At 46.7% G+C, this 16496-nt stretch overlaps 1 protein-coding gene across 10 annotated transcripts in view; it reads left to right on the top strand.

Moving 5' to 3' along the window:
* The window catches only part of Naam (Nicotinamide amidase), a 73608-nt gene that overhangs the window by 12011 nt on the left and 45101 nt on the right, over nucleotides 1-16496 (top strand). For 2 of the 10 annotated variants that reach the window (XM_050195877.3, XM_055063677.2), the window contains exon 1: nucleotides 7251-7610. The exons of 5 other annotated variants lie outside the window; for them this stretch is intronic. The gene's annotated coding sequence lies outside the window, so the exon portion shown is untranslated. Of the gene's footprint in view, nucleotides 1-7249; nucleotides 7611-7644; nucleotides 8110-11277; nucleotides 11384-12407; nucleotides 12444-16496 lie in introns of those variants that run through there. 3 more of the 10 variants (XM_055063676.2, XM_055063681.1, XM_055063679.2) reach the window with 3 other exon arrangements.

Here is a 16496-nt window from a genome sequence, read left to right as displayed (position 1 = left end):
ATCGGATAAATTTGATCCTTAGTGATGGAATTAAGCCTGCGGTAGTCGACGCAAGGACGAGGTTCCTTGCCCGGTACCTCAACTAAAATCAAAGGGGAGGTATAATCACTCTCACCTGCTTCAATAACACCGAGCTGTAGCATTTTCTTTACCTCAGCCTCCATAATATCGCTCTGGCGGGGTGACACCCGGTACGCCTTGGATCGTACTGGCTCTGGGGAGGTAAGTTCTATGTCATGAGTAAGGACAGAAGTCCTACCAGGCCTCTCAGAGAACAGACCTTGAAACTCTTGTAAGAGCTGGTGTAGTTCGGTTTTCTGCTCAGGCGACAGCGATGCTTTACTTATTAAGTCACTAATGACTTGATCGGTGTCTTTCCTGTTCGTCACTGAGCCTAGTCCCGGAAGCTCGACCGGAAGCTCTTCGGGAACGTTTACCATCATGCACACCACTGCTTCCCGTTGCTTATAGGGTTTGAGCAGATTACAGTGGTAAACTTGCTGTGCTTTCCGCTTTCCTGGCAGACTTACCACGTAGTTAACGTCCGACAGTTTTTGAACAATCCGTGCTGGGCCCTCCCACTGCACGTCGAGTTTGTTCTTTAGCGATGTGCGCAATATCATGACCTCATCGCCCACCTCAAAACGACGGGCCCTGGCTGTCCGATCATAATAAACCTTGGCCCTCTGCTGGGCCTCTGCCATTGCTTCACCTGACAACTCCTGTGCCCTTCTTAAGCGTTCGAGGAGCTTAAGCACGTACTCTACCACGACTGGGTCGTCGCCCCTGCCTTCCCATGATTCTCGAAGCATGCGAAGCGGAGATCGCAGCGAGCGACCGTACACCAGCTCAGCTGGCGAAAACCCCGTAGCCGCATGCGGCGCGGTCCTTAATGCAAACATCACTCCAGGCAGACACAGCTCCCAGTCAGTTTGATGTTCAAAACACAATGCTCTCAACACGCGCTTCATGACGGAGTGGAGCTTCTCAACGGAATTCGACTGGGGGTGGTGCACTGAGCTGTGTAACAGCCTTACCCCGCACCTTTCGAGAAAGGCTGTCGTCAAAGCGCTAGTAAACACTGTACCCTGATCTGACTGGATTTCTGCAGGAAAACCAACTCGCGCAAATATGGACAGTAGTGCATTGACTATCTCAACTGAGCTGAGTTCTTTAAGCGGCACTGCTTCAGGGAACTTTGTCGCTGGGCAGATCACAGTCAAAATGTGTCGGTACCCTGTGGCTGTTACCGGCAGAGGTCCCACTGTATCAATAACGAGCCGTCTAAAAGGCTCCGTAATGATAGGTACCAACTTCAACGGCGCCCTCGATTTGTCCCCTGGCTTGCCCACCCGCTGACAGGTGTCGCATGTCTTCACAAAGTGGTCTGCGTCCCGAAAACACCCTGGCCAATAGTACTCTTGCAAGAGACGGTCCTTAGTTTTCTTAACTCCTAGGTGTCCGGACCACGAACCCCCATGCGACAAGCGCAACAGATCCTGACGATAGCATTGAGGTACGATCAGCTGATCGAACTCCACTCCCCTGCGGTCTAGATACTTCCGGTACAGGACCCCACCTCTTTCCACAAAGCGAGCATTTTTCTTGGCGATACCTTCCTTGACAATGCAGCGTATGTTTTCTAGGCTGCCATCCTTCTTTTGCTCGGCTATCAAAGCCGACCGGCTGACTTTTAGCAACCTGTTAAGTCCGTCTGACGTAGGCGCGATGAGCAAATCTGGGGACAGCTCTTCTAACCTTCCCGTGTCGGGATTTTCCTCTCCAGTATCTGGTGCCTTTAACGCTACCGGCTCAATTTTATTCAGTTCGGGCGTGCTCTGAATACCAGCTTGCTGCGCCTCTGACCCTTTCTCATCGTTCAACAACGTCGGCCCCGCAACTACCGCCTTTGCAGCGAGCTCCCGAACCTTCGATCTGGTTAAGGCCTGAACGCTAGCCTCACCAAACAAAAGCCCCTTTTCGCGCAGGAGGTGATCGGACCTGTTCGAAAATAGGTACGGGTACTGGGGGGGCAGCATAGATGACACTGCGGCCTCCGTCTCAAGTGCTCCGAAAGGTCCTTCAATAAGCACTTTTGCTACCGGCAGACACACGCTATGAGCTTCCACTGCTTGCTTGATCCATGCGCACTCGCCCGTGAACATATCGGGTTCTACGTAAGAGGGGTGAACTACATCCATTGTAGCTGCGGAATCGCGAAGCACTCGGCACTCTTTCCCGTTCACGAGGAGGTCTCGCATGTAAGGCTCGAGAAGCTTCATGTTCTCGTCAGTGCTGCATAAAGACAAAAACACGACTTTTGTTTTTGTTTCTGGACACTGCGCCGAAAAGTGACCCGGCTTCTGGCACGTATAACAAACGCGCGCTTGCCTCGTCTCGAACCGCTTTCTGCGTTCGGCTTCGGTTGCCGCCGTCTCCGTACGTTCGGTCGGACTGCTTTCACTTGCATCCGAACTACGTGTGTCCCCCTTTGCTCTCATGGGTGTGAACTTCGGCCTCTCAAACTTGGAGCCAAATTCACCCTTTTGACCGTCCTTAGCTCCACGAGCCCGACGCGTCACAAACTCCTCGGCTAGCTCAGCGGCTCGAGCCACCGTACTAACGTCTGGCCTATCCAAGACCCAGTACCGCACGTTCTCAGGTAACCGACTATAAAACTGTTCTAGCCCGAAACACTGCAGAACTTTCTCGTGGTCACCAAACGCTTTCTCTTCTTTGAGCCACTCCTGCATGTTTGACATAAGCCTGTACGCAAACTCTGTATATGACTCACTTTTGCCTTTCTCATTTTCCCGAAACTTCCGACGGAACGCCTCCGCTGACAGCCGGTACTTTTTTAGCAGACTCGATTTCACTTTGTCGAAATCCTCTGCCTCCTCTCTCTCCAAGCGAGCGACTACGTCGGCCGCCTCGCCGGGTAGCAAAGTGAGCAAGCGCTGTGGCCACGTTTCCCGAGAGAACCCCTGCTTCTCGCACGTTCGCTCAAAGTTAACCAGGAACAAACCAATGTCCTCTCCAAGCTTAAACGGCCGCATCAGGTCAGTCATTTTGAACAATACTCGTTCTCCTGCACCGTGTGCCTGACTTCCATTACGAGCGCGTTCCATCTCTAACTCGAGACGCTTCATTTCCAAAGCGTGTTGACGGTCGCGCTCTCTTTCTTTCTCTTGTTGCTCTCGTTCTATCTGTTCTTTACGTTCGCGCTCATCTTTCTCTTTCTGTTCTTTACGTTCGCGCTCATCTTTCTCTTTCTGTTCTTTAAGTTCACGCTCCTGTCTTTTTGCCGTCTCCCTCTCCTCAATGGTCTCAAGGCATTCCGACAGCTCGTCATCCTCAGCTTCTAACTCAAGAATAGCCCTTAGCAGTTCTGGTTTTCTGAGTTTGTCTGAGACATCCAGACCCAACTCTCTTGCAAGCTCCAGCAATTTCGGTTTGCGCAACGACTTCAAATCCATGGCTGCTCTGAATGCTGCTTTCTCTACTGTCTACTATTGTCTTGCCGCAAACTAACCCGGCAGCAACGACAACCACAATTACCAGCTCTGTTTCTAACACTAACAAAAGCCTGGCAAAACTCAGAAAAAGAAAGTCCCGCACTCACCAAACCTCGCAGCCAAGACTTCAGCGCAGTCGTTCCGCTGCAGGCAACCAGTCATCACACAGGGCTCGTTGCACTGCTCCCGGATGGTCGTTGTGCTGCTCAGCATACAGTCAACCGCATCTCTTCGCTGCTGGCCTCCGTTGTCGCGATCTCACCGCTGGCACCAGTTGTTGGGGTCTCGGTGCTGGCGCCCGTTATTGCGAATGGGTCGCAAGCCCCAAGGGTAGCGTTGGCCTGGCGGCCTGGGGCACTGAAAGCATCCGAAGGTCCCGACAAAGCATGAGAAGACTGGTAACAGAACAACTTGTTTATTCTAACATAGCAAAAGAGCGGCCGGTCAGGTCGACCGAAGTGGAGAGACGGGAGAGCACGTAACTCAACAGTACAAATCGGAGCCTCTCTCCTGGCGTCCGGGGGCAGCTGCTCTTATACTCTCGGCGTCGCGGGCCAGAAGGAAGGTCACGGGATGAGTCCACGACACGGCGGAGCATGAGCCCACGACGGCGCGCACGGACGAGCCGAGAGACATGCTGAACCGAGTGTAGTGACGCATCGCCAACCCGCCGACGGACAGACCTGCTGGCTCCTCACTTGGGGAGCTCCGCTCCCCGGCTGCCGCGCTTTGACAAGCGTGGGCACACACACACACACGCACATACGAAGACACGTGGCACTGAAACACGCCTGGACACGCTTGGCGGGGAGGCGTTGTGGCGGCGTCGAACGGGCCAAAATGTCCGCCGCTTTGACAAAGCCCCGGCGTCCGTTGCATCCGCGCCGGCATTACCGCGCGTTGTAGGCGAAACGTAACAAGCGTAATAGAATGAAGCCTCAATGCAACGATCGCACAGATTCGCAGAGACTGACTGCGCGTCTGCATGCTCGTCCGCGCACTGTTTCGCTTTCGCCGCGTGCGCGTTTTCGCACCGTGCCATGAGCTTTAGGCCGCAGAATATGAGCATTTGGCAGTATACAAGCAACCAATGTTGCGTGGGCGCTATCAGAGCTGTTAAAAAAATAATTTCATTGTAGAGACTTCGAACTTCGATGTGCCGTCGCGACGATTGAATCTTTTTTTTCTTCTAAATTCTTGGACGTTTCAATATTATTTCTCGAGTTGCGTCCCACTGTATGTTTATCGGTGTTCTCAGCGTGCGATTTCCCGCTGCTTCTTTTTTGTAATCCAGTGTAATAATTCATAACACAAACAAGACCATATGCCATGCTTTTTTTTAAATGTGCTTCTTACCACTCCCTTTCCACTACAGTGAACTTGCCAGTATCTATAGCATCGACAAGTTCATAGACCAAACCGTCATGACATTAGTCGGGCAGCAGACTCGGGCGAGTGTCCCAGTGCGCGTTTTCCGAACATCGTAGACCCGGCGCCGTAGCAGAAATCTTCCTCGCGTCTGTGCTTGCTGCGTACCCGAGTCGTAGCCGATGACTGTTTGCCGGTTTTATGTTTCGCGAGCCAAGCTTCACGCAGCTTCTTGTCCTGCGGCTACGTGTGAATAAGGCTAGCTGACACCGGGCTCCGTTGCGTACGTCCGGCACTGCGGCACCGAGCAGCAGCCTACCATGTTGCGCGCCTTTAAGGCAGCCACTACCTATTGTAGTGCTTTCAAGCGTTGTAAAGGAGACACTCGAAGCGGGAAAATCTCGCCACTAAATGAAGACCGTTGCGTACGAGTGAATTTAAACTCGTTTTCAGCTCGCTTCGGCGCTCCCGAAGAAGCCGACGCGGCCGCTATGTCCACGTGATCCCTACATAGCACGTCACGGCGACGGTGGCGCCAGCTTTTCCAGTGGTGGAGCTCGAGAACAGCATCGATGTTTACATGAAATGAAAGGCACGTAAATAGCGTTTCAGAAGATATACTGGTGCATAACATGCATAAGTATTTATGTGCAAGAAGATGCTACGTATAGTCTCGCCGCACATTTCTGGTGAACACAAGCTGTCCGCCACTGAATGAAGAAATGCATCTCATCACAAATAGCTGTCGCAGCCTGGTATGTTGCTAAAGTTCCTCCACTTATGTAGCTGAAGATGTCACACCATTTGTTCACAATATTCAACAAACTGCAGCTCGATTTGCTCATAAATGTGTAGCTTTCACAAGCGCGTATTCTGTCGTGACTGTTCGTCTCTTGGTCCAGACCACGGTGTAAGAACATGTGGTCTGACGGCAGCACGTCTCACTGATGTTGGGGAGCCGGCAGGTGGCGCACGCAACTAGGAGGCTGGTTAGGAGGCTGGCACCAGAGGCTGAAGAGCCCCGAGCATGCGCATTTCAGCTTGCATTTTTCAGAGTGCGTGTAAGTTTTAACGCTCTCATATTGAGCTTACTATCTTAATTTCCTGAATGCTTAGAGTTATTTGACATTGCCACAATGCGTGCTGCATCTTTAAATCAAAAACTCATATTTTGCTCAACGCGGTGCTCGCAGTCCCCATTTTTGTTGGAGCAGCCGACAATTCAATTTGCAAGTTCCGTTTAGTTGAAGAGTTGCTATCTGTTGTCACTATACACTGCGTCCCTGTTTTCATTTCTCATGCAAAGGCAGTGTGTTGGGGAGTACCGCGTACATTGTTCTCCTGTGTGTATATAAGCGCTTTCGCGTAATGCAGTGAGCTGTACCATCATAGTTGTGTAGACTCAAATGAAAATTAAATATCGCGCTTTTCACATACGGGCTCCGCGAATAGTAGAGTTCATAAAGCACCAATACAAAGACTGCTGGTTTCTTATGAACCATACTACGCCTTCCATGCATCTATAACGTTCAATGGAATCAGTGTGTGCATGCTCGATCCTTAATGAAATGTTCATGATAGAAGACGCTGATCGTTTTCTTTTTTTTTTTATTCAGAATTCACGAGGCAACAGGAAACCAATATGGAATTAACTTGCAAACCAAGAGAAAGGAAGTTCATTGATGTGGGGTACACATATCTCTGTGGCATTCTTCATAGCTGGCTTTTAAACTAGCTTAGCCAGTTTTCTTAAATTGCGCGACTTGCTGCTATTGGATCGTTTTTGCTTGGCGTATTGCCTCATCCTCATAGAGACAAAGTAGTGCAAAACATGTGCAACCACATCGACCTTGTGCAGAGGGCATATGGAAATGAAAAGTTGTGCTCCTCGAGCAATTCATGATCGTTCTGACCCCCGGTTTGGCGAATAGTGCCAAAAAAAGCGTTCCAAAACATCCTGGTTGAAGCGAGATGTCAGCACATACTTGAAGTGGCAGACTTCGAGTAAGTTAACTCTATTGTAGACGAAACTGTCACTCAAAGTCCCTCAGCCTTTGACTCCGTTAAAAAGAGTTCTTTCTGGATTCTTCCTGCAGGCAGTTCTGTTTCCCAAGAATCGAGCCATGTGGAGAAAGACTTTTAAGACTTCAAAGTTCTTGCTGTCTCGCCTTATGCTTTGTGTGGGAAAACTCCAGTTTAACATGTCAAACAGATCATTGAACTTCATGGTAAACTTGACTGTTCCGTGGATATTTTCCAGTCCAAAAACACCTCATTTAGAATAGTGCTGCAAGCCATCAGCCACACTTCTACTGAAAATCTGTGTTGCCAGCTTCACCCTCATTTTTTTTGGCATTTGTAAGAATCAGATGGGCAGATGACAACTTAGGACAAATGCGCAAGCAACCTGGACTGCTGGTGTCTGCAAATAGTGATTTGTCATAGTGAGCCCAGAAGATGTGGTCTTCAGCAGTTTGAAGAATTTCTTGCATGTGCAGGCGGTTTCTAATGCATTTGATCAATTGTGGGGCATCTGCAAAGACGGAACACCTTGCGATCATCATCAAGAGGCTGGATAAAATAATTGATGGGATTTTCCAACTTGCCACTCACTGAGTACTCTTTCCACATTCTGCGGTTGGGAGCAGCGCCATCGCATACCAAAGCATCAACGAATGCCCCTGCCTGCTTTAAATATATTACTGCTTTCATGACCAGACGAGCGAGGTTAGTCCCTTTTGTTGGGCCTTTGCTGGCGAAAACGGCGACCGGCTGAGTGTGCGCCCCAAAAAAGCGGAGCATAAAAACAAGTCCGTGGTCGGCTAGTTGTTCTTTGCATGGCAAAGTCGTTGAAGCCGGTGAACCCAGAGTATGTCATTGTTCTTGAGTAAACAGTCATCTCTTGCCGCACCTGAATTTCGTTGGACAAGAATACCATGACGCTTGTATGAATCCTTTGTGGTCATCTTTTTTTTGAAATGCAGCGAAGAATCTCTTGTCAAATCTGCAGTTGACTTGAACCATGCTCATGGTACTTCCTGACTGAAAAAAACGCTCGGAAGAGGCAGAATGTCGTTCTCTCGCAAGAACTTGTAGGTGGTCGGATTGCGTATGTGGAGAAGCAGGGGGCACATCATAAGCCACAATTCAGTGTAACGCCGGTTCCTTTTAGTGGTGGCTCCGGCTGCTGACAAGCACTCTTCTATGAGCACTCGCTGAGCTAGTGGTAAGTCAAGTTTGCTAAGTTTTTCTTCCACTGTTACATCACACATTGCACTCACTTTACTCCATTCTTTCATTAATTCCTCTTTCAGTCTTTTTGTTTGCTTGATCAGTCGGCTCTTTGACTTCATCACCGCATATCTTGCCCTCCTTAAAGGTTCCTTCACCAGGTCTGGCCATATTGAGCTGACAAGCGCAGAGCATACATTGCACGATAACAATCATGTCTGCAAAGTATTACATCGCTATGCATGGCAGAAAGATCTGAAATTTGAAACCGAATGCCGTTTTTCCTTCTCCTCGTGGCCGTCGCGCTCCAAGCCGGAGGACGACGTACTCGTGTGCCTGCGTCTACGTACTGGTGTCTGCAGTGTGACGTATCTCGTGGTGACACGGGACTTCCAGAATTATTCAAAACATCTGTTATCTGTGCAATCTGTTGCTTGAATTGATGAATTGAAGTTTAGAGGAATAATGAAACACTCAAACGGAATGTCTGCATGTATGTTGTTTTACTTCGCGCCAAAGCAAGAGAAATGTACTTCCGCTTCGTCTGCTTGTTCCCACGGTTGCGTGGTCACGTGCGTAGGTACCGAAACTATGCCATTTTGGCATAGTTTGCCATATGCGTGATCAAGCTCTGCGATCCGCTTGTTCTGCCTCAGTATTAGTGTAGCACTGAATTATACCGCTAGTCATGTTTCCTTGTGCACAGTGCGCAAAATCGTGCACTGCGCAAACAAGACAACAGTTCGCGCGCGATGCCATCAGCGGAACTGTGTAGTGCCGGGGGGAAAAAAAGGCGAGGAGAAAAAAAAATGAAGGCGGTGCCTGTGACGTATGCGTCACGCAATCCTCGAGGTCTGGTATGGGAGAATGCATGGAAGGAATTTTGCATGCGAATGCTAAATGGGGCGAGTGGAGAGAGCGTCATGCTTGGCAGTGGAGCCCATCTGCTGAAATCATGGGTTCGCGACACTGAAATATTTCTATCTCAGCTATTATGAGCCAACTTCAAAAATTTTTGCTGCAGAACCCTCCCTAGAGGATACGTAACAACTTTCAGCATATAGCCAAAATTTGCTATGGGGCTTGGTGAGGGGCCCTTTAAGGCTGCCATTTGGTAGCTGGTATGCGAAATCGCTGGTATGGCCTGCACTCTTATTTCTCCTGAAGAAGCCTCTTGTGGTGAATGTGAAGTGTATCCGGCAAGCTCTCACAGCGACTGCAAGTTTTCTCACTGGGTTCTAGCCACATGGAACATTCCCTGTGACTCCAGTGGCCGGATTGACGTAGGCATTCTTTGGGTGTATGTCAGGGAAAAGGCGTCTGCCAGGGCCACCTTTGCTGGCACTGACCTTGTCGATTTGACACCGGCAACAAGGCACTGTTAAAATCACTTAGCATTGGCAGCTTACTCATTATTCTAAGTTTTTCTGGAGGCAGGCACGTACCCAGGACCCCCCCCAAAACTAAGCGGCATAACGCCCCCCCCTACCTGCGCCACCACTCCTCACACACATTCCTAAAGCGCTGCCAAATCATTCTTGAGACTTAACAGTTGTTTGGCGGTGAACATTTTGCTGCCTTTTTCACTCCTTTTGGATGGCGGCAGTTAAAGGCAAAGGTTAAAGGCCTGGGGTGTGAAGGCCAGTTTTCTCATCGATTCGGTACCCGTGCAATTAATTCGAGATGCGTTCATTGTCACCATCTAGTGCAACAGTTGCGCGCATCGCTGTTGCTTCTTTAGTTCAACTGTCTTTGTTTAGACTGATCCAGTGACCAGGATAGGGATTCACTTCGTACTCAGCTGGTCCATATGCTCGTGGAACGAGTTGTGGCCGGAGACGGACAGTTTAGTTTAGCATTTGCAACCAAATGTAAATGCATTACGTAAGTAAAGAAATAGCGTTGTCATCACTGCGCATGCTCTGAACGTTATTGGGTTTCCGCAGTTTACGTGCGCTGTGATATCGTACGTTATTTGGCGAGTTTAACATTCAAATGTTTATGTATGCTAACCCCCATATTCAGAAACGTATCTTAACTTGAAGCCCATGCTTGACTTGATATAACTGACGCCTCGTGTGAACGTGCCCAAGACGCTCATTGCGTTTCCTTTTGGGGTGTTCACGATAGGCGTCATTTAAATCAATTCAAGCATGAGCTTCAAGTTAAGATGCATTTCTGAATACGGGGGTAAGAAATTCCGTTGCTGAACATGGCGGCACCCATGGCTCCCGCTACAGCATGAGTTTTCGTGATGGCTGCGCTCTGACTTGCGTTGATTGCCAGTAACTATTGAAATGAGCTTTTGCTTTCTCTAAACTCACTTGGAACGTTAGTTATGAGCACATAGCACTTCCAATTTCTGAGATCGTTCAGCAATTCCGGCGCCTGTACGCAACGAGACTCGTCGGCATAGCAACAACAGGATGATTGGTAATGGACTGTCTTGGCTTGGATAAGTTTGGCACAAGGCACGAGACGGCGCCATGTTTTATAACGTCTTTGTTACGTTTGCTTTCTCGTACGGTAAACTAAAAGTATTGAAAGGACGCGCACCATAACATCCCGCAAAGGTGATTATGTTTAATGTACGTCGAGCGACAAACGCTATTCTAAAACTGTCTAATGACACTTGCGCTTAACTTTTCCTTTTGCTTCATTATTTCCTCGAGTGACGGCTCGCGGCGATGCTGACATATCCTTGGAACCATATACCCGTGATATAAGTTAGATGAGGTAGAAAATGAAATCATGCGAAAGAGCATCCATGATCAAACTCTGCAATAACCTTTAAACCCATAAGCAATATGAATGTCACCTGTTACCTCGTCTGGTTTCTCCCTAATTGTACAGCACTTTTCATGCAAAATTGGCAACTGGGAACAAGAGTCGCAAGGAGTTGAGTAATTAAGCGATCTACTAAAGGAGAGAGCCGAGGCAACAGCCAAACAGGAAGGAGAAACTAAAATTAACAAATTTTGCGAGTAGTACAAGGTCTGAAGCGACTATTTTCCCACAGGAGAAAAATTTTTCCCGTCTTGTGCCCATGGATGGACTGGTAAGCCGAGGACTCCGAACATATTTAAGGCCTTGCCAGCCCATAGTCAAGGTAGACGGTCCCAGTCGATGCTGTCGTTCTGCTCAGTCTTTGGCCTCTCAACAGGCCTGCAAGAACTCCTGTCAGCAGTAGGCGCACCTGCATGATAAAGTGTTGTACCGGGATGCTCTAATCATACAGAAAAGCGGCATGATGGTCTGTCCTTCCATGGGTAAGCACAATGAACGTCTCTTTTATTTAGGAAAATGGAGCTGCAATATTCACTAGCGACTACGTGCTCGTGTGAATTAATTGATGAAATAGTGAGGTGTTGTCCTAAAAAGAAGTGCATTATGGTGTGAAACTTAGAAAATATAAATTTGCCCTTGATAGATGACAACACCAAAAAGAGAAATAGAAGTCTTTGTTCTGCATTATATGTAAGTGCCAACAATTGAGTCAGTGTTCTTTATATCTGTTCAGTTGAAATGTTGGTGCAGAGTAATGAACACAAACAGAGTAATGAATGATGGAGATTTTGCGAGTGGTACCAGAGGCCAGGGTCACTTGATGGCGAATGCAGTACCACTGCCCGCGGGCACCAAGGTTTGTGTTGTGACACTACACGTCTGCTTGCAGTACTAATTTTCTGTGTTTCAGTTCGGTAAGACATTATTCATCTAATTTTTAGAGGGTGCGCTAGACTTACTTTATTACTGGGGCTAGAGTCATTTCAATATATATGCCTTAATGGTAAAATGCCAAGAATATCACTGATTGATTGCATCTTCATATTTTAGGAACTGTGCAATCTTTTCCCAAAACTTCCATTGTATTCCAAATTGCATGCTAAGCCATTTCAAACTCTCAGTTAAAAAAAGTTCTGCCTTAAAATTTTCTCTATATGCCGTGTTTTTACTTGGACCTCCGCACTGTGATCAATGGAGTCATTTTTTTCCCAACTTTGTCATACTTCCCACAAAGTGTTATGCATTTATTTCTCCTCAAGGTACTTTTATTAGCTAGTATACACTCCTAAAAAGCCCACGATGTGAAACTGTGAAGGTTAATCTTCACGTAACATACTAAGTTTTGTAATAGTCAATAAGACCAATAATTTTGTAGGAAGCATTCTGCACATAGTAGCTCTGCTTTTGTGTGCAAAGTTCAATCATGTCATAAAATATTTTTACATAAAGAAATCTCTCAAGGTTGTATTTCCCATGTTGAGGTGAAATAAAATTTTTTTTTTCCAGAAGATATGGTGGTGGTCGACAAACTTTAAACGACAGGTAAATAACAGTTAGGATAAAATTACGCAGTTGTACTTTAAATTAAGGGAGTGAACATTATGTATGTGTTACAGCTATGTCTATGATGTCTGTGTGAAACATGCACTGTGAAGTTACTATAGCTCCATTTTCCCAGAGATTCCATTAGTTGTATGTGTATTTTACAAGCACACTTAGAACATAGTTTTCTGCACAAGCGGGTGTGGTGTGTAGGGACAGCATGCACAGACCATGCGAGGCCTTTTGCATGCTTCTGCAAAGGTTGGGTAACTTCATTCCACAGCAAACATTATTGTATGATAATAAAAATATCTGGTCCTCTATTATTTAACTGCAGATCCTTGTAAATGAGGATGCCACAGCAATGAGTTAACATTCAAAAATCTGGTGTTTCCCTGTAATGTATAGTATTTTGGATTTCGCCTTTAAAGTAATTAATGTAGTTTCAAAAATGCATATGAGACTTTGTCATACAGTTTTACAGCGAAGCTGTTTTATGTGGACCCTGTGCTGTCATTGTTGGACTTCACTAAAAAGGGGCCACGTGACCTAGCGTAAGAGGAAAAGGCGAGCTCAACAGAGGGAAAGGGGTTGGAGTGACCCCTTTCTCCCTGTGAGAATGCTATCTTATGTGCAAATCTTTGCGGCCAATGAACAGTGCCCAGCGATTGAAATGCAATACTAAGAGCGCGTGGCTGCCGGCCAACAAGAAGTGCTGGCACCCACATCGGTCGTCAAACCAATCCAACCAATCGTCAAAACAATTGCAGTGCCCGCATCACCAGTGCTAGGCCTTGCGCCCAATATATGGAGCTTTGCATTAGTGGTTCCGCGCATTCCATCCCAGCTACAACTATGGGAAGACCACGAGTAGTGCGTACTCCTGAGGAAGAAGCTGCCTACTGCGAGCGTCAGCGAGAGTTGGATCGTGAGCGGGCTCGTTGTCGTAGAGCTGACTCCGAGCTGCACGCCAGAGATGCTGAGTTTAAACAGCAGCGCCGTGAGGCCGATCCCGAAGTGCGCACTCGAGACGCAGAAACACATTGGCAGTGCCGGGAGGCCGACTCTGAGCTGTGTGCCAGAGAAAACGAGGTGAAAGAATGGTGAAACAAAAGATTTACAATATAGACTGCTTGCGAAGTTTGACTTGCATGGTGTAACACTTGGTGTAACTAACACAGCTTTGCTGTTCGACCATTTTCACAGACTGGAAGGGGCGGTGATTTTTTTTTTTTTCGAGATGTTTTTGACAGATTTAGAAGATCTAATAGTAATGCTAAGAATAAAGAGAAAGATACAATTGTTCAACCTATCATCAGCTATGTTACAGCCCTTTTTTGACAGAGGTTGCAAGCATATTACACAAGTTTTGTGTTCATATTTCGTTGTAAACACTGGCAAAAGCAAGTGCTAATCAATGAAAGCCATATATGCTACATCATAACCTCATTTAAGTCAATCTAGGATAAGTAAAAGATTAAAGGAAAATAAAACAATGTGCAGCAGATCAATGCTATGCAAAAAAAAAAAAAGCTTTTTTCAGTAAAGTGGGCATAAGGAAAACAGTCCTTGTCTGAATTATACTTCAGCCATGTCCTTTCATTACATGCGTAAATAACATCCTTACTGGGCTCCAACATTTACTACAGTAATAAAATTTATAAATGCCAACTGTGCTTGTAAGCTTGATCAACATAATTTTTTGTGTCAGTAGATGAAAAGTACAGTACACATGGCCACAGCCACTGATCTCCCTAACAATATCCTGCTTGCTGGTCATTATTGCATTTAAATTATAAATCAAGCCAGTGGTCTTGCTATTAGTATGGGGTTTTAGCTTCAACTGTGCATCTGGTATTTCGTTTGCACGGTCAGCAATTTCAAGCTATGTTGCAGTAAGCAGTCCATCATTGCACTTGATGTATTTTGTGAGTGAGTATGACCTACGATGGCACTGCAGTGAATTTGTCAGTGCTGCGCAGCCTTGGCTGCAAGCTGGACCTGACTGAGCTGGATGCTTCTTTTCCTCATCCAGTGACAAAAAAGCCTGTCTTTGCCATGTTGGATCCCTGTCACATGTTGAAGCTGCTGCGGAACGCCCTGTGTGATAAAAAGGCTATTGTCGATGCGAACAAACAGTTCCTATTGTGGAAGCACATTAATGAGCTGCATGAAATCCAGTACACAGAAGGCTTACATTTGGTAAACTTAGACAGGCACATATCAGTTAAAAAAACCAGCCCATGATAGTCTCATTGGTGGCTCAAACATTTAGTCAATTGGTAGGAGATGCTCTTAGTGAATGCAGAGCTCGAAAAATTCCAAAATTTTCAAGTTCCTTGCTAACAGAAGGGTTTATCAGACATGTGATCAATGCATTTGACATTTGAAGTTCAAGACATCCAAGGCAAGAAGGATGGAAAAGGCCGCTGTGTCCCAAAAATGTGGCTTGTCACTGTGTATGTCGAAGAATGAAGGCGTACTTTTGCTCACTCGGGGAGTAGCAGCTGGTAAACTAATGACAGAGACCAAGTGAAAGACAGGCTTCATTGGCTTTGTGGTGTGCTTAGACAATTCCATTCCTGTATACAACCACATGGTTACAGAAAATGGCCTATTGGCATATCTTCCTACTTCCAAGCTCAGTCAGGATCACCTTGAGCTATTGTTTGCTGCAATAAGATCATTTGGGTGCTGCAATGACAATTCAACAGCAAATAAGTTTGCAGCAGCATACAAGTGTCTGATAATTCACAATGAGGTAAAGGACATTCATGGTGCAAATTGCTTGCCATTGGAACACATCGAAATTCTCTTTGTAAGCTCCTCGGAAAAGCCATCCTCCATTGGTGTAATTAAATTTACTGCCCCTCAAAGAAGCCCCGCAGTCAATGAACCACTCAGGGAAGCAACCTTTTACAAGATCATGGCTACTCTGCCGACGCAGGCAGGGTGTCTGAGCTTGGAGACGCAATTGTTGTGCTCACAGCCAGGTTTGTAGTTCGCAGCTTACTGATTCACCTACAGTGTGATGAGTTTGCTTCTGCACTAAAGGTGTCGACTCCTCCATCCTTGCCTGCATATTCCCTGATTCGGTGAAAAATGCGAGGCGGACTGATCTGCGCTTCACATGATGTTCTAGACATGTGTAGACAATGTGAGAAAAAGCTGCGTAGGGCTCCAAAGGCTTGCAGCTAAAGTTGCAGTGGCCACTATGACAACCTTTGCCGGCAAGGACTTCTTTAAAGTATTAGGTCAGCACATGCTAGAAAATCGCCCTCTTGAATGCCACTCATCTCATCTTGTGAGGGCAATCATAGACAACTACCCAGATTTGAGACTCCGCTATGTTGCCAAGATGACAACGGAAAGTCTCCATCAGGAAAGGATTAGGCGAAATCACACAAAGCTGACACAGTTCAAAGGCCAATAAATCTAGAAAATATTGCAAAATTTGTACTATCATTGGCTTATTATTCACAACTACTCCACATTTTTTATGTCGAAGTGCATGACATACATGTAGGTTTAAGGGTAGCTAACCTTGGATTAGAGCAGAGCTGAATTACAAAAGGTGATGTTTCACAAGCAAACACCACACAGTGGGTTATCAGCCATGTTGTATTACAGGGCTTGGGGTTAAATTAGACCGCCTGAGCTTCTTCAATTGGCAGCCAAACAGTAGATTGGCCTTTTCGAATGTTGCCATAACAATGTGTGGCCACTGAGGTGAGGATAGTGCCTGCAACCTCATGCAGAGCAAGAGCTCTTTTGCTCAACTCTATGCCTTTTAAAGCAACATTGTTAAGAGCCCCGTGTTGTAGAAAATCCGGTATCGGTGTTGGGGGCCGGCGTCTGAGAAAATCATCCTGAACCACACATATTCTATATGGCACTACAGTTCTTCTATCATTAAAGTTGCTCATAGCTTGTGTCACATTCTTTACAAAGTTATTCCTCAGAATTTTGAGAATGGCAGCCCACAAACAAATGTTGGGAAAGAAAACACTAACAGTGCATCCCTTTTATGTTAAATCTTCTTAGATTAAAATA

Source organism: Dermacentor andersoni, chromosome 1, assembly GCF_023375885.2.
Source record: "Dermacentor andersoni chromosome 1, qqDerAnde1_hic_scaffold, whole genome shotgun sequence".
Classification (NCBI taxonomy): domain Eukaryota; kingdom Metazoa; phylum Arthropoda; class Arachnida; order Ixodida; family Ixodidae; genus Dermacentor; species Dermacentor andersoni.
Note: the sequence above shows the minus strand (reverse complement) of the source record. Positions and strands in the feature narration are given on the sequence as shown.